This window comes from Microcaecilia unicolor, unplaced genomic scaffold (assembly GCF_901765095.1).
Source record: "Microcaecilia unicolor unplaced genomic scaffold, aMicUni1.1, whole genome shotgun sequence".
Taxonomy (NCBI): domain Eukaryota; kingdom Metazoa; phylum Chordata; class Amphibia; order Gymnophiona; family Siphonopidae; genus Microcaecilia; species Microcaecilia unicolor.
Genome location: NW_021963382.1, coordinates 19685 through 43403, shown reverse-complemented (window position 1 = coordinate 43403; position 23719 = coordinate 19685). Strand labels below are relative to the sequence as shown.

General features: G+C 41.5%; 1 long non-coding RNA gene across 1 annotated transcript; it reads left to right on the top strand.

Moving 5' to 3' along the window:
* Nucleotides 1-8013: 8013 nt before the first annotated feature.
* Nucleotides 8014-13126, top strand: LOC115459266. Its single transcript, XR_003940243.1, has 3 exons — nucleotides 8014-8154; nucleotides 10838-10897; nucleotides 12908-13126. It is a non-coding gene; the product is annotated as an uncharacterized LOC115459266 (long non-coding RNA).
* The last annotated feature ends 10593 nt before the right edge of the window (nucleotides 13127-23719 follow it).

Here is a 23719-nt window from a genome sequence, read left to right as displayed (position 1 = left end):
AAGATGAAGAATGTTTGTTTCATTTAGATGGCTTGTATGTCACACACACTATTGAGTACACAGTCAAGATGTTGATTGTTGGAATTATATACATCACTGTTTATTTTAATTGTGTATACACCCTGAGTTGATGATTTCATGATTCTGTCTCTAATAGATTATGCATGTCACAGGTATTGTGTCCTGTTTCTAATAACATGGTTAGCCATTGTGATCTCCAAATGGTAGAGATTAAGATGAAGAATATTTATTTAATTTAGATGTCTTACATGTCACACACACTATTGAGTATGCAGGCAGGATGTTAATTGTTGGAATTACATACATCACTGTTTATTTTTATTTTAACTTTGTATACACCCTGAGTTGATGATTTCATGATTCTGTCTCTAATAGATTATGGATGTCACAGTTGGTGTTCTATGATAATGTTTTTTATATAGTTTTATTAAGTATGTCATATTTGAGATTGGTTCTTATTCTCATCTATTGTTATATACTTGTCATGGTTTTGTTCTCTGTTCTGTTTTATATTATTACTATATATAATTTTATTATTTATTGTTGTTCATTTTTTTTTTTAAATTATTTATTATTTTGTAGCCTCTGACACAGCCCTTATGTGGGTGAAACATTGCCTGCGTCAGGCATTATTTTAGTTTATGTTTCACCAATAAAGATTTGTTTCCATCTCAAACTGATCTGCTTGGTTTGTTTCCACTTTGGGGAAAGAGAGACAGGATAATGATGGAAGCAGATAAAAGAAAGATGGGGGGAACTAGAAATGGGGGGAAGGCCGACAGTCGCTCAAAAGCGCATGGTTCGAGATAAGGTATGTTGCAAAGATACCTTACAAACAGGGAAGATAGGGTTTCTGGATAGTGAGGTTGCACAACAGACCGTGGTACATAAGTACATAAGTACATAAGTACATAAGTAGTGCCATACTGGGAAAGACCAAAGGTCCATCTAGCCCAGCATCCTGTCACCGACAGTGGCCAATCCAGGTCAAGGGCACCTGGCACGCTCCCCAAACGTAAAAACATTCCAGACAAGTTATACCTAAAAATGCGGAATTTTTCCAAGTCCATTTAATAGCGGTCTATGGACTTGTCCTTTAGGAATCTATCTAACCCCTTTTTAAACTCCGTCAAGCTAACCGCCCGTACCACGTTCTCCGGCAACGAATTCCAGAGTCTAATTACACGTTGGGTGAAGAAAAATTTTCTCCGATTCGTTTTAAATTTACCACACTGTAGCTTCAACTCATGCCCTCTAGTCCTAGTATTTTTGGATAGCGTGAACAGTCGCTTCACATCCACCCGATCCATTCCACTCATTATTTTATACACTTCTATCATATCTCCCCTCAGCCGTCTCTTCTCCAAGCTGAAAAGCCCTAGCCTTCTCAGCCTCTCTTCGTAGGAAAGTCGTCCCATCCCCACTATCATTTTCGTCGCCCTTCGCTGTACCTTTTCCAATTCTACTATATCTTTTTTGAGATACGGAGACCAGTACTGAACACAATACTCCAGGTGCGGTCGCACCATGGAGCGATACAACGGCATTATAACATCAGCACACCTGGACTCCATACACTTCCTAATAACACCCAACATTCTATTCGCTTTCCTAGCCGCAGCAGCACACTGAGCAGAAGGTTTCAGCGTATCATCGACGACGACACCCAGATCCCTTTCTTGATCCGTAACTCCTAACGCGGAACCTTGCAAGACGTAGCTATAATTCGGGTTCCTCTTACCCATATGCATCACTTTGCACTTGTCAACATTGAACTTCATCTGCCACTTGCACGCCCATTCTCCCAGTCTCGCAAGGTCCTCCTGTAATCGTTCACATTCCTCCTGCGACTTGACGACCCTGAATAATTTTGTGTCATCGGCGAATTTAATTACCTCACTAGTTATTCCCATCTCTAGGTCATTTATAAATACATTAAAAAGCAACGGACCCAGCACAGACCCCTGCGGGACCCCACTAACTACCCTCCTCCACTGAGAATACTGGCCACGCAATCCTACTCTCTGCTTCCTATCTTTCAACCAGTTCTTAATCCATAATAATACCCTACCTCCGATTCCATGACTCTGCAATTTCTTCAGGAGTCTTTCGTGCGGCACTTTGTCAAACGCCTTCTGAAAATCCAGATATACAATATCAACCGGCTCCCCATTGTCCACATGTTTGCTTACCCCCTCAAAAAAATGCATTAGATTGGTGAGGCACGACTTCCCTTCACTAAATCCGTGCTGACTTTGTCCAGGTGCCCTTAAATACAACTAAAGATCAGACAAAAGATGGCAAATCAGTAGTGTCCAGTACTAAGCATCATGCAAATAGGAACAACAAACATACTCTGAAATGCCTATATTTAAATGCTAGGAGTCTAAGAAATAAGATGGGAGAGTTAGAATATATTGCACTAAATGAAAAATTGGATATAATAGGCATTACTGAGACCTGGTGGAAGGAGGATAACCAGTGGGACACTGTCATACCGGAGTACAAAGTATATCGTAGTGATAGGGTGGACCGGACTGGTGGAGGTGTAGCATTGTATATTAACGAGAGTCTTGACTCAGATAGATTACAAATTCAGCAAGACACAAATCACACCCTTGAATCATTGTGGGTTGAAATTCCATGTATAAAAGGGAAAAGAATGGTGATAGGAGTGTACTACCGTCCGCCTCGCAAGGATGAGCAGGTAGACGCAGAAATGATAAAAGAAATCAGAGATGCAAACAAAATGGGCAATGTGATAATAATGGGTGACTTCAGTTATCCAAATATAGACTGGGTAAATGTAACATCGGGACACGCTAGAGAGGTACAATTCCTTGATGAAATCAAGGACAGCTTATTGGAGCAACTGGTGCAGGAGCCGACGAGAGAAGGAAAAATTCTAGACTTGGTCCATAGTGGAGCGCATGATCTGGTGAGGGACGTTATGGTACTGGGGCCGCTTGATAACAGTGATCATAATATGATCAGTTTTGATATCAACCTTGGAGTAACTAGACACAGGAAGTCAAATACGTTAGCGTTTAACTTTAAAAAAGGAGACTATGATGATAAAATGAGAAGAACGGTGGAAAAAAAACTTAGGGGGACAACTGAGAGGGTAAAAACTGTACAACAGGCATGGATGCTGTTCAAAAATACCATTCTGGAGGCCCAGGCCAAACATATTCCACAAATTAGAAAAGAAAGATGGAACTCCAAAAGACAGCCGGCCTGGTTGAAAAGTGAGGTGAAGGAAGCTATTAGGGCTAAAAGAAATGCCTTCAAAATATGGAAGAAGGAACTGTCTGAAAATAACAAGAAGCAGCATAAGGAGTGTCAAAGCAAATGCAAGGCACAGATAAAGAAGGCCAAGAGGGCTTACGAAAAAAAGATAGCATTAGAGGCAAAAAAACATAGTAAAACATTTTTTCGGTATATTAAAAGCAGGAAGCCGGCAAAAGAATCAGTTGGGCTGCTGGATGACCGAGGGGTAAAAGGGGCGATCAAGGAAGACAAAGACGTAGTGGAGAGATTGAATGAATTCTTTGCTTCGGCCTTCACCGAGGAAGATTTGGGTGGGATACCGGTGTCGGAAATGATATTTCAAGTGGACGAGTCGGAGAAACTTACTGACTTCACGGTAAACATGGAGGACATAATGGGGCAGTTCAGCAAACTGAAGAGTAGCAAATCTCCTGGACCGGATGGTATTCATCCTAGAGTACTGATAGAACTGAAAAATGAGCTTGCGGAGCTACTGTTAGTGATATGCAATTTATCCTTAAAATCGAGCGTGGTACCGGAAGATTTGAGGGTGGCCAATGTAACACCGATTTTTAAAAAAGGTTCCAGGGAAGATCCGGGAAATTATAGACCGGTGAGTCTGACGTAGGTGCCGGGAAAAATGGTAGAGGCTATTATTAAAAACAAAATTACAGAGCACATCCGAGGACATGGATTACTGAGACCGAGCCAGCACGGCTTTTGTGTGGGGAAATCTTGCCTGACCAATTTACTTCAATTCTTTGAAGGAGTAAACAAACATGTGGACAAAGGGGAGCCAGTTGATATTGTGTATCAGGATTTTCAAAAGGCGTTTGACAAGGTACCTCATGAAAGGCTACAGAGGAAATTGGAGGGTCATGGGATAGGAGGAAAAGTCCCATTGTGGATTAAAAACTGGTTGAAGGATAGGAAACAGAGAGTGGGGTTAAATGGGCAGTATTCACAATGGAGAAGGGTAGTTAGTGGGGTTCCTCAGGGGTCTGTGCTAGGACCGCTGCTTTTTAATATATTTATAATGATTTAGAGATGGGAGTAACTAGCGAGGTAATTAAATTTGCTGATGACACAAAGTTATTCAAAGTCGTTAACTCGCGACAGGATTGTGAAAAATTACAGAAGGACCTGACGAGCCTGGGAGACTGGGCAGCTAAATGGCAGATGACGTTTAATGTGAGCAAGTGCAAGGTGATGCATGTGGGAAAAAAGAACCCAAATTATAGCTACGTCATGCAAGGTTCCACGTTAGGAATTACAGACCAAGAAAGGGATCTGGGTGTCATCGTCGATAATACACTGAAACCTTCTGCTCAGTGTGCTGCTGCGGCTCGGAAAGCGAATAGAATGTTGGGTATTATTAGGAAAGGTATGGGAAATGGGTGTGAGGATGTTATAATGCCGTTGTATCGCTCCATGGTGTGACCACACCTTGAGTATTGTGTCCAATTCTGGTTGACGCATCTCAAGAAAGATATAGTGGAACTGGAAAAGGTGCAGCGAATGGCGACTAAAATGATAGCAGGGATGGGACGACTTCTCTATGAAGAAAGACTAAGGAGGCTAGGGCTTTTCAGCTTGGTGAAGAGACAGCTGAGGGGAGACATGATAGAGGTATATAAAATAATGAGTGGAGTGGAACAGGTGGATGTGAAGCGTCTGTTCACGCTTTCCAAAAATACTAGGACTAGGGGGCATGCGATGAAACTACGGTGTAGTAAATTTAAAACAAATCGGAGAAAATGTTTCTTCACCCAATGCGTAATTAAACTCTGGAATTCGTTGCCGAACGTGGTGAAGGTGGTTAGCTTGGCAGAGTTTAAAAAGGGGTTAGACGGTTTCCTAAAGGACAAGTCCATAAACCGCTACTAAATGGATTTGGGAAAAATCCACAATTCCAGAAATAACATGTATAGAATGTTTGTACATTTGGGAAGCTTGCCAGGTGCCCTTGGCCTGGATTGGCCGCTGTCGTGAACAGGATGCTGGGCTCAATGGACCCTTGGTCTTTTCCCAGTGTGGCATTACTTATGTATGTACTTATGATGCTGGATGGTGGTAGAGACAGACTGTATGATGATGGAAGTGGAGAAGAGAGATGCTGGATGGGGAAGAGAGAGAGACAGGGCGATGGTGGAAGGGAAGAGAGATGGAGTGATACTGAATTGAGTGGAACAGAAACAGAGAGTGATCCTGGATGGGGGGGAAGAGAGACACAGAGCACAATACTGGATGGGAGAGAAGAGAGAAAAAGAGACACAGTGTAATGCTGAATGAGAGAGAAAAGAGAGGGAAGGGGATTCTGGATATAGGGGAAGAAAGAGAGAAAGGCTGATGCTGGATAGGGGGAATAGAGAGAAAGAGAGACAAGATGATATTGGTTGGCAGGGGGTAAAACAGATGCTGCAAGGCAGTCAGGTAGGAAAGAGAGAGAGAGAGAGAGGGACGAGAAAGAAACAGAGAGGAACGAGAAAGAGCATATAGTAACATAGTAACATAGTAGATGACGGCAGAAAAAGACCTGCACGGTCCATCCAGTCTGCCCAACAAGATAAACTCACATGTGCTACTTTTTGTGTATACCTTACCTTGATTTGTACCTGTCCTTTTCAGGGCACAGACCGTATAAATCTGCCCAGCACCATCTCCGCCTCCCGCCACCGGCTCTGCCACCCAATCTCGGCTAAGCTCCTTAAGATCCATTCCTTCTGAACAGGAGCAAACAGTTAATGAAAGACGGGGGAATAAAAGAAAGGAGAATGGATGGGCCTGGGGAGGCAAAGGCATGGAAAGCTGTAGGTAGAGTGAAAAAGAGTTTAAAGACTAAATAGTAAGAATGAATAAAATCTAAATGGATAGAGAGGCAGAAAAATAGAAGAGAGCTGAAAGAAAAAAATGTCAGAGATGGATATAGCGGAGGAAGTGAAGAAAGTGAAGGAATTGAAGGAGAAAGAAAAAAGAGAAATGGACAGGAAGCCCTGGCAATAAAGTAAAGATAAGACAGAAGAAAGCAGAAACCAGAGAAACTAAATGGCTAGACAAAAATGGTAGAAAAAGAATTTTAAATGTAAAATTAGGTGATACTTAGTTATTGGACCAACTTACCGTATTTTTCGGACTATAAGACACACTTTTTCCCCCCAAATTTGGGAGGAAAATGTGGGGTGCGTCTTATAGTCCGAAGGTAGAGTTTAGCAGGCCACCCGCCCTCCCTCCGTGTTCGGGATCGCCCTCCCTAGGGTTACCTCCCCTCCCCCGGCCCTGTCACGACCTCTCCCCTTACGCGATCTTCCCTGGTGGTCTAGTGACGTCGGGGCAGGAAAGAGCCCCCTCTTTCCTGCCCAGTGCTCTGCTCTCCATCCTCCTGTATGCTGCCTGTGACGGTCTCGGCGAGATTCAAAATGGCCGCTGAGAATTGAAGTCTCGCGAGGTCACTTTAATTCTCAGCGGCCATTTTGAATCTCACCGAGACCATCACAGGCAGCATACAGGAGGATGGAGAGCAGCGCGCTGGGCAGGAAAGAGGGGACTCTTTCCTGCCCCGACGTCACTAGACCACCAGGGAAGATCGCTTGAGTAAGGGGAGAGGTCGTGACAGGGCCGGGGGGAGGGGAGGTAACCCTAGGGAGGGCGATCCCGAACTCGGAGGGAGGGATTCGGACAAGACGCACCAGAGCACCTAGGTTTTAGAGGAGGGAAAAAGTGAGTCTTATAGTCCGAATTTTTTTTTTCCTATTTCCCTCCTCTAAAACCTAGGTACGTCTTATGGTCTGTTGCGTCTTATAGTCCGAAAAATACGGTAATACATTTTTTGACCAGCTTTCAGAGGCCAAAACCACCTTCTTCAGCTCAGGACAGTATACCGTAAAAACGTTATACTACCCTGGCCTAAAGAAAGACGTCTGGGTCTTTGAAAGCTAATTTTACAAAAATGTATTAAGTTAGTGCAATAAAAAGACATCACCTTATCTTCTGTTTTCTGTTTTATTTGTATTTGTTAATTTCTAATGTCGTGATTGCAATACGTCAGTTTTTGAAATTTGCAGCTGCTATCATTTTCTGCACAGTATAGGAGGACACACATCATTGTTTCTTTTTCTCAGGTGTTGCAATGTATGCAGAGTCTGGCTTCTTGGGGGGTTCAGATTAATTTTTATATACAGTATTTCTATTTTTAGATTATGGATACTTATTCTGTATTTGATGAGGGTCTGTATGTTCTGTGGTGTGAAAGAGGTCAGGAATTCTGTTAAACACTGAATGTCTCTTCTTTGAACCTTGTCTACTACTACTACTACTTAACATTTCTAGAGTGCTACTAGGGTTACGCAGCGCTGTACAGTCTAATTCCGCTATATCATTTTTGAGATACGATAACCAGAACTGAACGCAGTACTCAAGATGAGGTTGCACCATGGAGTGATAACAGAGCCATTATAATATTGTTGGTCTTATTTACCATCCCTTTCATAAAATTTCCTAGCATCCTGTTTGCTTTTTTGGCCGCTATTTGCAAGGGCTGATCTGCATCAGAAACACCCTGATTTTCAACAACAAAACTGCATTGCTAAAAAATGACTGGTATCTCTTCAATTATATTGTAATTACTAGTCTCCAGCAGAAATACTATTGGTACTGTAGAAAACTTCCTGATAAACTCCTGTATAAATAGAGCATGTTCATGTGAGGAGTAGAGCTCAGTGTCATTCTTCACATCTTTCTTCAAGGCACTACCGTACCAGAAATCAAGAATGGCATATTGGGGCCGTCAAAGACAATGCTGTCCTCCCAGCCCAGACTGCTATCCAGTCCAGGATCCATGTTGTAGACAAGACCCATGTAATAATCGTAAGTAATGCTTCAGTCTGATAATACTGGAAATTATATCTTTTATGATCCTTATCTGCTTTGTAATCATCTGAACTCTATAATTTGAGGGTGGCAGCTACCATTTGCATTAATGCATATATTCCAAGTTCAAACCAAGAATTATCAATGAAATGTGCCAGGGTATACCAAGCAGTCAGAACTGTAAAAAAAAAATAACATAAAATTAAAATCCAGTTTATCACTATTCAGAAGTTTGGACTTCAGATTTAGTACTCACTTTTTCCAAATCCAAGCTCAAGAAGAGTTAAAGATCAAGTACATGAGTTTGTTCTCTTCTCAAATGGGCTCACAGTCTAAGTGAGTGGTGTTCACTCCCAGTCATCAATGGCTACCAATGGGTCAGGTTTTCAGGCTATCCCTCTTAGTTGTTCTGTCTGTTTGTCTGTCCTAGTTAGATTGTGAGCTCTTTGAGCAGCGACTGTCTTTTCTTGTATGGTGTACAGCGCTGCGTATGCCTTGTAGTGCTATAGAAGTGATAAGTAGTAGTAGTAGTAGAATATGCATAAGAGAGAGTTGCATAAAATGGAAGTAATGCACTAGAGAAAGTCTGACCTGTTGGTTGCCCTCAATTACTGTGGTGAATACACCTGATCTAAGTTGTATCCGAGGCAATAGAGGGTAAAGTGATTTGTCCAAAATCATAAAGAATGTGAGTGGGAAAACCTAAAATTTTCAACACTTGATTATCTAGTTATTTTCCAGTTTTTTTTCTATGAAGTCCCGTCTCTATAAATGTTCAGAGAATGTTTATATTTCTTCCTAGTCCTTAGCTGTAGGGTCAGATCATTATACAATAAAGAGAACTGGTGCTAGAAATGCAAGGCCCAGGGCTGAAACCAGGAAAGCGTCCCCCAAAGCACACCTGCAGGCTATATTTCCTTCAGCTTGTGGCTTGCGGGTCCCCTATAGCATAAGAGACTAGGACAGTTGCTCATGTTGCCACCCCAAAATGCCAGACTTAAACATAAACAAAAGTACTTCATAGGTTAACTCTTTTTCTTCTCTTCTTTCTTTCTGTTATTACTATGTTTTACATCTTTAGTTTCTAGAATTTCCATAATTTATTTCTCTCATTTCCCAGTACTTTGTGCTCTTCTGTATTGGCATAATGCCTTGTTAATAATATGGGAATAAGTCATTTTATTAATGATTACAAACTTAATTGGATTTAACACACACCTTTCAATAGATGCTCCAGGTGGGATTGACTGCCATACAGGAGGTATTTCTCTGTTCCCAGAGAGATTATAGTCTAATTTTGTAGTTGAGGCAAGGGAGGGTTAAGTGAGTCACCCAAGATCACAAGGAACAAAAGTAGAATTTGAATCCTCCATTCCATGGTTGTCAGCTTGCTGTTCTAATCACAAGGCTACTCCTCCACTCCTGATATGTTCATACTCTAATTGTTACCTTGAACATGTCAATGTTTCAGACATCATTGACCTTCATTTTATGTTTGTAGAAATTTGCACAAAAGAAGCAGCAAAGAGGATAGTGTGAGTGATGATAAGGAAAAAGTAGAAATGTTTTGGTTACTGTGCACCAAAAAAGTGACTGGAGGAAACCCATAGAAAAGTGATTGGTTAGTGGGTAATGCTTTTAATATACCACTTTTTTTTATTCAAAAATGAGGAAGATGCAACATTATTCATTGGAGTTGCAGAAATGTAGTAAAATAAAAAACAAACAAGCAAATGAGTCAAATGGGATACAATGTCAGATATTATAAGAGTTTAGAAAGATTCTGGCAATACCACTGACAGTTACATTGAACAATTTGTTGAAACCAGGAAGTTTTGCAGAGACCCAGAGGTGGACAGAAGCCCTCACTTTAATATGGTAATAAGGACAATGCTGACAACAACAAGCCTGTCAACCTGACTCTAAAGGGGGTTATTTAATGGAGTCACTTTTGAAGGATAGACTAATTAACACTTTAAATCTATCAGGTTATAGGTTGATTATTAAACAAATATTATCAGTGTTAGTAAGAGGTAAAATTTGTACGTTAAAAAAAAAAGTTTATTTTCAGTGGCCAACTATATCCTGGTTTTTTTCTGGTTTATATCCAATAATGAATTTACAAAAGAAAACAAAAATAACAATAAATCAGTTGAACAATAGGCAAAAAGGATACTGATAAATAAAGTTCATTCCTATAGAGATCATAGCTTTATATACTGTTCCCTCTAAGCTGAACCCGGGTCCTTCAACTGAATTTCTTCAGTAGTGGGTGATGCTTCAATACTGTGTTTTCAATCACTAGGGACAGGCAGGTTCCCTGGAGTCCTAAAGAACTTGCCTGTCCCTCAAGATTGATAATGTGATGTTGAAACATCACCCCCTACTGGAAGGACTGTAGGTGGAGGTCTCAGGGAACAGTGGCTGTTTAATCAGAATTTAGGGAGTCTTTTACAAAGGTGTGCTAGTGATTTTAGCGCATGCACTAAATGCTAAAAATGTTCATAAGAAAAGATAGGTGTCTCTAGCATTTAGCACACGTTTATTTTTAGCATGCGCTAAAAACACAAGTGTGCCTTTGTAAAAGGGGCCCTTAGTACACAAAGCTAGATATGACTGAAAATTAGGAAATATAATAAAGGCCTGTTTTCAACATTTGTTATTCTATTCTTAATTTCAGCCTGCAAGCCCGTCCAGTGCTGCCCACAGAATAACCAGTATTCGTATTACCGTTCTGTAGGTATGTAAAATTGCAAATGTGAAACCCTTTTTTCCATAAGGTATCTAGGTCAGCAGTGGAATGCAGAAAATGGGACATTCACAGTTTTCAGCCAATTTTACCAAGGTCCTGTGGAACATGGAGCCTTTTTTTAAGCTATGTATAGGACTGTGGGATAGACCCAGAAAACAAGAAGACAGATGATCCGCAAAATCCAACGTGTAAACCAATCAGAGCAGATCAAGTAAACAAACTTCATTGATATGGTAAACACCTCAATAAAAAGTGCCTGACACAGGCTGTGTTTGGCCCAAAAGGGCTGCGTCAGGGGCTTTATAAGAGTGTGTACATACACAACAATTGTGAAATGACATATCTTAGTTGCCACCAAATGTAATAAATGGACTAAAAACTAAGACACAGTTGCAGGCTAACAAACAGCATATAGGCAATGTCAAGGACAAAACCGCCTTCCAGTAAATGATAGCGTGTAGGTTTTTGTCCCTTTATTACATTTGGTGGCAACCAAGATATATAATTTCACTATTGTTGTGTATGTACACAGTCTTATAGAGCCCCTGATGCAGCCCTTTTGGGCGAAACATAGCCTGTGTTGGGCACTTTTTAAAGAGGAGTTTACCTTATCAATAAAGTTTATTTACTTGATTAGGACTGTAGGATATACACACGTATTTCTTCAAATGTGCCACCAGAATGACATTCTAAAAAGAAACAAATAGAAAACAGAGGGGCCCTTTAACTATGGTTCGTAGGTGCCTAAGCACATCCAATGTGCGTAAAATTGCAACTCCCACCCAGCTAGCACGTACTCTGGGCAGTAATTCCATTTTGATGCACATCTAAAACACGTGGTAGAAAATATGGCCATTCTTATGTTCTTATTCTGAAGGGAAGGGGAATTCTGTGCAATTCTGCACTTCACAGTATGAAAAAATTCCCCCAAAAGTGATAAATGCACTAATAGATAAATAACTTATAAATAACTTAGCTGATCATCACATGATATTTCAAATTTGAGGAAGCCAGTGATTTACTTCTTGACATATTCTTTTCTAGCAGAATCACAAATGAGTTTTGTGATATGGGCACTTTCTCTTCAGATCTGGACTTAGATCAACAACTCATTTTTCATTAGTTATGTCAGGAGTAATTTTATTACAGGGCATCTAAGTTAATTAGGTAGAATGGTGCCTACTTTGGTCCTATTTAATAAAACCAAATACATACCTACATGCCTTTACAAAATAGTAGGACAAACCCAGCAGCAATATGGCCTATAGTGAAAATACAGACATTTCACCTGCTCGATAACATGTCTGCATCTTGCCGTGCGGCCATTTCCAGAGGGAGCCCTTACCACCACCTATTTAGGAGGCGTTAGGGGATCCCTCGCTAACCTGGTGAGCCGGCAGTACCACTGCTTTGTAAAAGGACACCTAAATATATTTTAGCATATTCCTTCTCATCAAGTTATAGTAAAAGGTCAATTCTATAACTGCACATGTTAGTTACATGTGCCATATGTTCATAAGTGCCAAAATAATTGGCACAATAATAAGAACAGTAAGCGCTAGTAAATAAATAGGATAAATGTGCATTAACGTGCAGTAACTGCAAGTGGCAAAACATGGGAGGGGCATGGGCAGGTCTCCAAGTTATGAGCGTAATTTATAGAACACTGTAAGTTATCTGCAGATTAGGAAACACATGAATATTTATACCTACCATTGACCTGGCATGACTCAACTATGTCAATGCAGGCTTAGCTAGTATTCTATAACTGTATCTTCGTACACAGATGCTATTACAGAATTGGCACTCAGCATCAGTGTGCCTACCTCAAGGAGCCCAGTCATAGAAATGCCTCCTAGGTCCCTGAAATAATTTTACAGAGATCATTACACCCATTGACAAGTCAGGCTAAATATGAGCAGAGAAATAAGTTATTTATAACAAAATGTCATGTGCTTCATTCATCTTTAATTCTGACTTTTCTTTAATTTGCTGTAGGTTCATATTCCCAAAACAAATGTTGCCAAGGCCCTGTGAGAAAATGCAAGAAGTGAAAATGCTGCAATGAAAGCTACAAATCAGCAGTGTTGTACTTCCAATTAACCAAAAACATCTCTCTCTCTCTCTCTCTCTCTCTCTCTCTCTCTCTCTTTCTCCATGTTCATTCGTTTGTGAAAACATGGCATTTCCTTATTAAACTTTTTGTGATGATCAAAACATCTTTGGCTTCACTGTTTTTCTTTTAACAATAGCCTACAGGCAAAATGTATATGTGAAGAGTCTGTTCACGCTTTCCAAAAATAGTAGGACTAGGGGGCATGCGATGAAGCTACAATGTAGTAAATTTAAAACGAATCAAAGAAAATGTTTCTTCGGTCAACGTGTAATTATACTCTGGAATTCATTCCCACAGAATGTGGTAAAGGTGATTAGCTTAGCGGAGTTTAAAAAAGGTTTGGACGGCTTCCTGAAGGAAAAGTCCATAGATTGTTATTAAATGGACTTGGGGAAAATCCACTATTTCTGGGATAAGCAGTATAAAATGTTTTGTACTTTTTGGGATCTTGCCAGGTATTTGTAATCTGGATTGGCCACTGTTGGAAACAGGATGCTGGGCTTGATGGACCTTTGGTCTTTCCCAGTGTGGCACTACTTATGTACTTATATGCTTTCATTTTTTCAAAATTGTCTTTTATTTTGAAAAAAAAATACAAATGCTAGATAAGTCATAGGCTAGGGGAGAGCCACTCAAAATTATGACCTAAACCCTTATAGAGAAACTTAGAGGGGTATTTTTGATGTGATGTCTAAATCTGACTTTGCACATTTTGCTAAAAACTTCCAAAATTTAAGTAATGAAATATAGCAATTTTCGAAACAGAAAAACATCTATCATTTTGTTTTGAAAATGGCTATTTGCTAGATGTTGTTGTACTTAGTGCGTCTATCTTTTTGGACCATTAAAAAAAAATCCATTCAAGTGAAAAATGCACAAAATCAAGCCATTTGGATGTAGGAGGAGCCAGCGTCCTTAGTAGTCTGGCCACATAGACATCCCAGCAGAGCTGGGGTACATAAAAGGTCCTAGGTACAGGTCTCACCATTACACTCGTATCTTGTAAGGTGAGCCCTCTAAAATGCACAAAAAATCTATAGTACCCAACTGTATACCACTACAATAGCCCTTATGCTTCAAGTGTCACCTATATGTAGATACAGTAGATTTTTGGTGAATTTTGGAGGGCTCACACATTCCACCACAAGTATAACAGTTAGAGTGGGATATGGGCTTAGGTCCCCATCTCTACAGTGCACTGCACTGATCACTAGGCTACTCCATGGACCTGCTTGCTGCTCTAATAGTTCTGGCTATTATATCTGAAGCTGTCATAGATGCTGGTCAGTATTGTTTCTTTCAAGGAGGAGGGAGGGGGGTCAGTGACCACTGTTGCAATAACATGGGGTTAGTGGTCATCTGTTCATTTAACACACCTTTTTGGGACTTAGTTTTGATAAAAACAGGTCTAGACCAAAACATCTAAATTGTAGCCCTGGACATTTTTGTTATGCTCCTTTATGACAGAAAAATGTTCAAGTGTTAGGAATGCCCAAATCCTGCCTCCAACATGCCCCATGGCATGCCCCCTTGTGATTTGGATGTACAGCCGATGAACTGCATAGAAAAATATCTAAAAAATGGGATTCAAAAATAGCAATTTGGATGTTTTGGCAAGAAAAACATCCAAATGCCACTTTTTAGACATTTTTCTGTTTTGAAAATGAGCCCATTAGCCTCACAAATCCATTATCTCTGTCTGTCCAGACTTATTCTTTTCAAATCAAACATGAATACTGATACTGTGCACAAAGAGACTTTTCTATTATGGCACCTGTCAGGATTGTGACTGTTTTCCTTGGCTGTGCTCGCCTCGCCCTCTGGTGGCCAGAACCGGTGGCTACCATAGACTTTCCAGACACTTTTCGGTCCGGTCCAGATATTTTAGCCCTCCAGTCTTGCTTGGAAGTTTGGCAGCTAGCCTCACCCTTAGCTGCCTTGAGATTGCTGTAGCTGAGCCTCAGCTGCAGATGGGCTTATTAGCCACCTGGAAAGTTTCTGCTTTGCCTTTGCAACGCCAAAGGTCCAGGGTGGTGTTTATGCTTAAGTGCACTTCTGCCTTGTCTTGTTTAGCCTTGTTTCTTAGTTAGTGTCCCTAGTCTGTATTCCTTGCCTGTTTGAGTCTCCTGAATCCTGTCTTGAATCCAGTCCTGATTGCTCCTTCCCTGTCTGCTTTTGGCTTCCTTTCCCTTCTGGTTGTGAACCTTGTGTTTGTTTCCTGCCTGTTTGAGACCCTGTATCCTGTACCCTGTCTAGTCAAGTTTGTCTTGATCCACTCCATCCAGTAAGTCCTGCCGGCTGCCTACACCTAGGGGCTCAACCCCTAGGGAACAGCGGTCAAGCGCAGGTGAAGTCCTGTTCCAGTAACGCTAGTTCCTGAATCCTGCTTGAGAATCCTGTATCCTGTCCAGTCTGGGTTGGAGGGTTTTGCCTGCTGCTACCGCTCCTCATCAGCAGCCAAAGGGCTCATGTTAGTCCAGTGTCTGAGAGCCTGAGACCTTGACAGCACCTGAGTGCCCAGAAACCAATATAGAATACTAAAATATGTGCCACTTTTTAGAATGTATTGTATATGTGCATAAAGGGGTAACTATCAGCAGGAGCCTAGTTATATGTGTTTCAAAGCTTCTTTTCTGCACAACTCTATCAAAACTTTACCATTATTAATATAATTTAGGGTATATCTTCCTGAATAAATTTGCAATAAGCCTACAGTCATGCTGGCCCCCCTATCTAAATGACTTTGCCACCAACTAGCAATTATCATCATGATACACACAAATGTCATTTGGCTTTAAACATAAACAGTTACCGTGGATTTTAGTCAGAAGTATTTGATCCTTATTAAAAAATTTGGATCTGGAGAACAGCTATGGTTCTCTTAGATGAGTGCAAGATTTTCCAGAAAAGAAATGTGTGATATCACAAGTTAGGGTTGAGGGTAGGCCTGCGAAATAACACAGCTGGACAATGGTGTAAAAATGAAACAAGTTCTTTGTTAACAGAAAACCTGAAGCCTGTTACATCACAGGACCATGAACAAAAGGTGTTAGGCCGAAGCCAGCATTCCTCCCCCTGAGGGTCGCCTGATCCTAGCCAAAAAGCACCTGGAAACTCTGTACACTTGGAGCGAGGGCCCTGGGAATATCGGGGTGGAACTGGAGTCACCCGGGATATAGCTGTGAGGAAATGCAGAAGGGCTGCAAGTCCTCCACAGCACCTGGTGGGAGCGCTGGCAACCTAGAGCGGAGGCCCTGAGTGGATTGGAGTGGACCTGGGTGTCACCCCAGAGAAGGCTGTAAGGATATGCAGATGAGCTGCAAGTCCTCCACAGCACCTGAAAGGCAGCCGGTGGTAGAGCTGGGCACCTCTCAGCTGAGGAAAGGCTTACCAGGGGTTAGGCCGAAGCCAGCATTCCTCCCCCTGAGGGTCGCCTGATAGTTCAGTAAATACAGTTTTAACTAGGCTTGAAAGGCCCAAAACACAGTCTGTGGCTGGTGGCTGTCACTCCCCAAACACAGCCTGTGAGTTCTTATGTTTTTCTCTATCATTTTCTCTCTAAGTTTTCAAGTCTGCCTCCACCCAGACCTCAGAGCAAGGCTTACAAGTCTCCATTCAAAAAGTTGACTTACCTCAGCCAGGTCACAGTTGCTAGATACAGGTTGTAGAGGCATAAGATGGGACTTCTATTCTTCCTTTCCTGGGCCTCCTTAACCCTAGTCTGGCCCTATCTTTTATACTTACTCTTTCCTGTACCTTTGACTCCACCTATCCTGTCTCACTTTCTCCCTGGGTGGGACTAATGGGTTTAAGGTGGCTAAGGCTATCTGAGGGACTATCCTTAATGGTGAGGGGCAGTATAGTGTCTACCCTCCTCAGATCAACCCTACATCGCATAATTCTTCTCTCTCAGGAACAGCTTCTGAATAATATAGGCTACCAGATGCTCTTTCCCGGTCCACTTCCTCGGGCTAGAATGGCCCTGAGACCAACCTCTGATGAATAAGTCTGCACAATGAAGGGCTGGTTGAAGTCTGGCCAGCACCAGCTCTAAGCAAATGTCCCTCTTTAGGGTTTGGAAGGCCACATTTAGCTTTTTGGTCTAGTGCATCTGTTTTGGAGCCTTCTTCTGTAGGAGGTGGATTAGCAGTTCTACTTTCTCAGCAAACTCTGAAATAAAAAAGAAGTAATAACTGATGAGGCCCAGGAAAGCTCATACTTGTTTCTTCATCTGGGGTACTGGCACCTGGGTGTTTGCCTCTACTTTCTGGATCTGGGGTCTCACTTGTCCTTTTCTGACCGAGAACCTCAGATACTGGACTTCTTGTCCTTTCAAGAAGCACTTTTTAGGATTTACTGTTAGACCAGTGGTCCATAGACTATCCAGTATTGCTTCTATATGGATGAGATGGATCCTCCAATCCTTAATGTAGATGACAATGCCATCTAGGTAAGCAGCCTGATAGTCATCATGCATTTTCTGTAAGTGATCCACAAGGTGCTTGAAGGTAGCTGGAGCCCCATGAAGGCCAAACGGCAACACCATGAACTGAAACAATCCCTCTGGCATGGAAAAGGCTGTTTTCGTTTTGGCAGCCTAGGTGAGAGACACTTGCCAATGTCCCTTGGTCAAGATGAATCGGGCTCCTCCTATTCACTTGATGAGTTTGTCTACCCTCAGCATTGGAAAGGCATGTAGTTTGGAGTCAGCATTCACCTTCTGGAAATCAGTACAAAACTGGATACTCCCATCCAGTTTTAGCACCAGTGCAATGGGAGATGACCAGTTACTGGTCGACTCCTCGATGATGCCCAGTTCCAGCATTTTAGTGACCTCTTTCACCACAGCTTCTTGCCAGGCTTCTGGAATCTATGGGGGCACTGTTGGACTTCCACTCCCCACTCAGTGAGAATGTGATGAGTTGCAAGATGGGTCTAGCCTGGCACTCTGGAAAATACAACTTGATTCTGACGTACCAACTAATCTAGATCAGCCTTCTGTGAGCTGGAGAGTTGGTTGTCAAATGGGACCTGTGAAGACCCGAACTCTGTCAGGTCCTCTGGCCCAAACTCATCTCATTGGACCAGTGCTGCAGTCATGGGGACCCACTTCTTCAACAAGTTAATGTGGAAGATCTTTGCCTTGTCCCTCTCGTCTGGTTGGGACACCTTATAATTAACAGGTCCCATCTTTTCCACAACTTCATACTGATCTTGCCACTTGTATAATAGTTTACTCTTTGAGGAGGGTAAGAGCACTAAGACTCTATCATCTGGCTGGAAGGTTCTTTGTACCACTCTTTGACTGTAAGTTTGGATTTGGCCTACTTGAGCCTTTTTCAAGCAGAGTTTGGCTGCCTCACCAGCTTTCTTCAGCATCTCCTGTATGGTGAGTGAATATTCGGCCAAGTTCCTTCCCAGGCGGGGTTTTCCTTCCAAAGCTTCCTAAACCACATCCAGGATTCTTCTAGGTCTCCTCCCATATAACAGTTCAAATGGAGAGAATCCTGTCAAACTCTGGGGCACCTCCCAGATTGCAACCAGTACATACAGGAGTACAGAATCCCAATGTCCCCATCTTCAGCCACAAACTTCTTCAGCATTTGCTTGAGAGTCTTTTTGAGCATTCCACTATACTATCTGTCTGCAGATGATAAACAGATGTCTGCAAGGGTTTTTTAAACATTATTTTTATTACTTTTCAACTTTACTTACAAGCATCCACTTGTCAAGAAAATACAATCACCATTCTCTACTGTAGGAAGCAAAATACAAGCTTATTTTCTACCCCAAAATAAAACCCACAAATAAATTATCTGGATACCCATGAAATGTTAAACATTTGTGGGATCAGTGGCTCCAGCCACAGTGTTTAAATATATTCTGCAAACATGCGCCATGTTCATTAGCTGGGTATTTACCGAATAGCAATTAGACAACATACTAGCGTATACGTGTGTAAGTGGACACATACTCATCATCTATATGTTAATATTCCAAACATTTACACCTGTTACAAAAATAAAGCACCTCTTGCTCAGCCAGGTCTATCAATCTGACTGCAAGTAAATCAAGGGAAGGGTGGGAGAACACAACAGCGCCGATAAACATTACCCCACACCCCTTAGCACTAACACCAATAAAACATGCATATAGGGAAATAGATAAAATCCGGATACCCCAGATCCAGTCTATATCACCTTAAATCAGGCTTCAATAAATAATCAGGCTTTTAACCAGTCATCCACATCCTCGGATCTCTATAGTAGTAATTAGTTATAAATCATAATCATATTGTTATTTGGAGGGACTGGTTATAGGGACTCCTGTATTCATGCAGAGATGTTTTCACCTAGCAAAGAGCCACCAAATCAGACATCATGTTATTAGAATCAGGTGCTCAATAATCAGATTTACTATTTATAGGTACAATTTATTTTAAAAACATTGATTAGGTTGAACGCTGGGAGCATTTGACATCATTTCTTTTTTCTGCTTGCTCCTTTTGTTTTGTGGAATGCAGTGGTATATTATAAAAATGCACTTTTTTATTACTACTATTACACAGAGAGGTATTAAATAATGAGGGAAGAGCTCCCTACATGCAAAAGTGCTGCCCAGAGGCAGTCTAAATGTGCCAACATTGCCCAGGTCAGCACACTATTAGCTGTCAAGTTCATACAATGTTAATTGTGTTCAGTGGAAAATAAATATGTTGGTTCAGGCTACTTGCTAAGTGAATATTACATCACTGTTTCATTATTTCTGCCAAGTATTACAGATCATGGGCATTTGCTTTAAACGTTTGATTGTTTTAATTCATTTATCCAGATCTTACATTGCTTTTGAAGCCAAAAGACAAATCCTAAGGGTGGTTGAACATTTAGGTATAAACTATGTTGTTCTGACTTTACTTGTTTTTGACTGCTTTCATGCTTGTTTTCGAAAGGGAAGGACACCCATCTTTCGACACAAATCGGGAGATAGGTGTCCTTCTCGCAAGGTCGTCCAAATCGGCATAATAGAAAGCCGATTTTTTGACACCCTCGACTGCTTTCCGTCGCAGGGACGACCAAAGTTCACGGGGGCATGTCGGCAGGGTAGTGAAGGCAGGATTGGGGTGTGATTAGGAGATATTCGTCCTTGGCTGATAGGCACTTGACTGGCTTTAAGGTGCCCGAACTGACCAGATGACCACCGGATGGAATCGGGGATGACCTCCCCTTATTCCCCCAGTGGTCACTAGCCCCCTCCCACCATAAAATACAAGTTTAAAAATACTTTTTTGCCAGCCTCTATGCCAGCCTCAAATGCCATACTCAGGTCCTTCACAGCAGTATACAGGTCCCTGGAGCAGTTGTAGTGGGTGCAGTGTAATTCAGGCAGGTGGACCTGGGGGGGGGGGGTTGGGGGCTCAGCACCCAAGTTAAGGGAGCTATGTACCTGGGAGCAATTTGTGAAGTCCACTGCAGTGCCCCCTAAGGTGCCTGGTTGGTGTCCTGGCATGTGAGGAGGACCATTCCACTATAAATGCTGGCTTCTCCCACAACCAAAGGGCTTGGATTTGGACGTTTTTGAGATAGACGTCTTTGGTTTCCATTATCGCCGAAAACCGAGGATGACCATCTCTAAGGTCGACCTAAATGTCAAGATTTGGGCATCCCCGACTGTATTATCGAAACAAAAGATGGACGTCCATCTTGTTTTGATAATATGCGTTGCCCCGCCCATTTGCCTTATAGTTGGGCGCCCTTAGAGATGGTTGTCCCCATTCGAAAATGCCCCTCTTTGTGTCCTACTGATCTGTACATCTGCTGTCTAGAATTTTGGAAGATGAAAATGAGAAAATAAAAATGAAGTTTTGGATGTACTCTGTAGAAGTTGTTGTTTACTTTTGCAACATGTGTGTATGGATGACTGTTCTGGTGTGTGTTGTGATAAAGTCACATCCAGGATAGTTGGGTTAAGGCAGTTTCAGTCTGAAATACAAGTCCCAGAAGGCATTGCAGGCAAGGAGCCAGGGGGTGAGATGAGGAACCCAGACTGGACTCCTAGCTGCAATGGGAGAAGACATGGGTGTTAGCTGGCAGGATGTGTAGATTGGCTGCCACTAGGGGGAAAGAGAGATAGGAAACCCTGTGTGCAGGAGCTCATCATTAGTTTAATGCTTAACTCAGCTGGTATGGGTGTGGGGGAAGCTAATGGAAGGAGAATGATTGGTTGTGGTAGCAGAAGCCAGGGATTGATTAGGCAGGTGGGAAGATTATGCAGGGAGAGAGAGAAGCAATTGCAGGCTGAAAACCCTTGGGTAAGAGAGGTCCCTAAAGTACTGAATCTACCAGTGAAACTGATGCAGGGTGAAATCCCTCGGGGATGAAGAGTCCCTAAAGTATTGAACTCTCCTGAAGGTAAAGAGAGTAGAATGTAGAAACTGCTGCTTTGTGATTTAACTGTGATGATGAACTGAAAGAACTGCTTCTATTTGGAATTGAACTACTGTTTATTGTGCACTAGATAAAGAGCCCAGACTGGAGCTGACTGTGAGCCTGTATTGAATCCTGGTAGTGCTGATAGCCTACTGCTTAAAGGGGACTATTTGCCACACGGTCTCAGGTTGCTTATATGTGCTTAAGATTGAAGGTGAATGCTGCTGTTGGAACTCTGTATCAGGTCTACTAGAAACCTGCATGGAATAAAGTCCTTAAGATTGAAGGTGCTGGTGGACATTTATTTCTTGACTATACTGGGAGCCCGTGGCTGGAGGAGATTGTTCTATCCTTGGCTGCACTTAGAGGAACCTGGTTACAGTGTATGTGATAATAATGAATAATTGTCTATGCATATGGCTTTGATTTCTGAACATGCAGAATCATTAAAGGACAGACGTCCTTTATATTCAGGGCACTTGAATATATATGCTAATCTCAAACGTTGCAGACACATCCATCTACTTGATCCCATGATGTTACTGAATTATATCGTTCTCACTGTATATTCAAATGTAAGCCAAATTGAACTCAAGATTGCAAGGGATAATGTGGGATATAAATATTCCTTTTAAATCTTTCATCCTCCACCTTTTAAATCACTGCCTATCCACTGCCTTTCCAACAAGGAAAGCAATTGTGGTCCAGTGAAGACTAACATCAAAATAACCTGTTTCTTAGCTGGGCTCTAGTATTACCATATTTAAAATTTGACCATAGAATGCCTTTGTGGTTATATTCACTAATAGGTTAAATGATTAACTGGCTTTCTTGAAAGGATTATATAAGGAACATAAGCACATACTACTATCACAATTCCTCATGTACAGCCACAAAACAACCTTTTAGGGTAGATAGTGTTTTATTATCGACCATTTTAGAAGAGATAAGAGTCTTTAGTTTTGGCACAGTATGTCAGCACAAGTACAAAATATAAGAAAACCAATGGACTGCATTATAGCCCATTTAGTTATGTTTAAACAAATAAGAGAGCTACATGAAACAAAATATTTATTTTTATTTTGACTTATAAAACCGCTTATCCTTGAAATATGTTCAAAACTGAATAATCCATTTGTGTATTTAAAATGCAAATTTTTACAAAACAGATGAAATGAAGATGTGATTCCACCTGTCCCAATGAAAGGAGAGTTTAATTCTACTTCCATTTAATTTCAATATATTCCATCTTTATAAAACCAGGCTTCCAAAGGCAGATTACAACAACAGTTAAGATGAACCCAATCAGGAAACAAGATATCCTGACTGAAATTTGGCCATCGGTATTGTATAGAGAATAGTAAAAAAATGAGCACAAAATACAGAGTTTATAACACAGAGTTGTGTTTTCTGCACAACTGTGTCAAAATTTGCAATACGTTGACACTCACACCAACCACCTCATCTAAACGATGTCACCTCAGTGCCTGGTTGTTGAATTGTTGCAATGTTGTCTTCAGTATGAACAGGTCAAGCCCTGCTGCTTCCTGACTGGCAATCAGTTGAGCCGATTTCTTGCAGTTTATTCAAAACATATTCTACGCTTACCCTCTTCCACCTCTTTTCTGGAGACTCTTGCACTCATCTAAGACAGTGGAATGACTTGTAATTTTCACTGAGGAATCAATGCATTTCATTCAGTACCACAGAAGTATGTATGATATTCATAGAAGAATCTTTATTATGAAAGTATCCTATATAATAATTCTCACCTCCAACAGGATGTGCTTGGGACCGTGCCTGCCAGAAGTGGTCTGCTAGGCAGGCATGCTCTGACCTCAGTGACATCAGTGACAGACAATTTGGCAAAGCAAAACAATCTGAGTGCTGGCCATTAGGACACAGGATTGATAGGAGAGTTTTAAAAGACTGAAGGAATCGAAAGTGTTAAATGGGGGGAGGGGGGAGTTCTGAACCACTGAAAGACATGAACATTTGGGAACAATCTGAATGCTGGCCATTAGCACACAGGGTACATAGGAGAGTTTTAAAAGACTGAAGGAACCAAAAGTGTTTGGGGGGGGGGGGGGAGTTCTGAATGAATGAAAGAAATGAAAATTTACGAGAGGAACACAATCTGAATGCCGGGCATTTGTACACAGGGTAGATAGGACACTTTTTTTTTTAAATGAAGTACGTGAAAGTATTACATCTTGGGGGAGGGGTGAGGAGGAAAGCGTTGGGGTATCCGGATACTGGGCGTTAGGG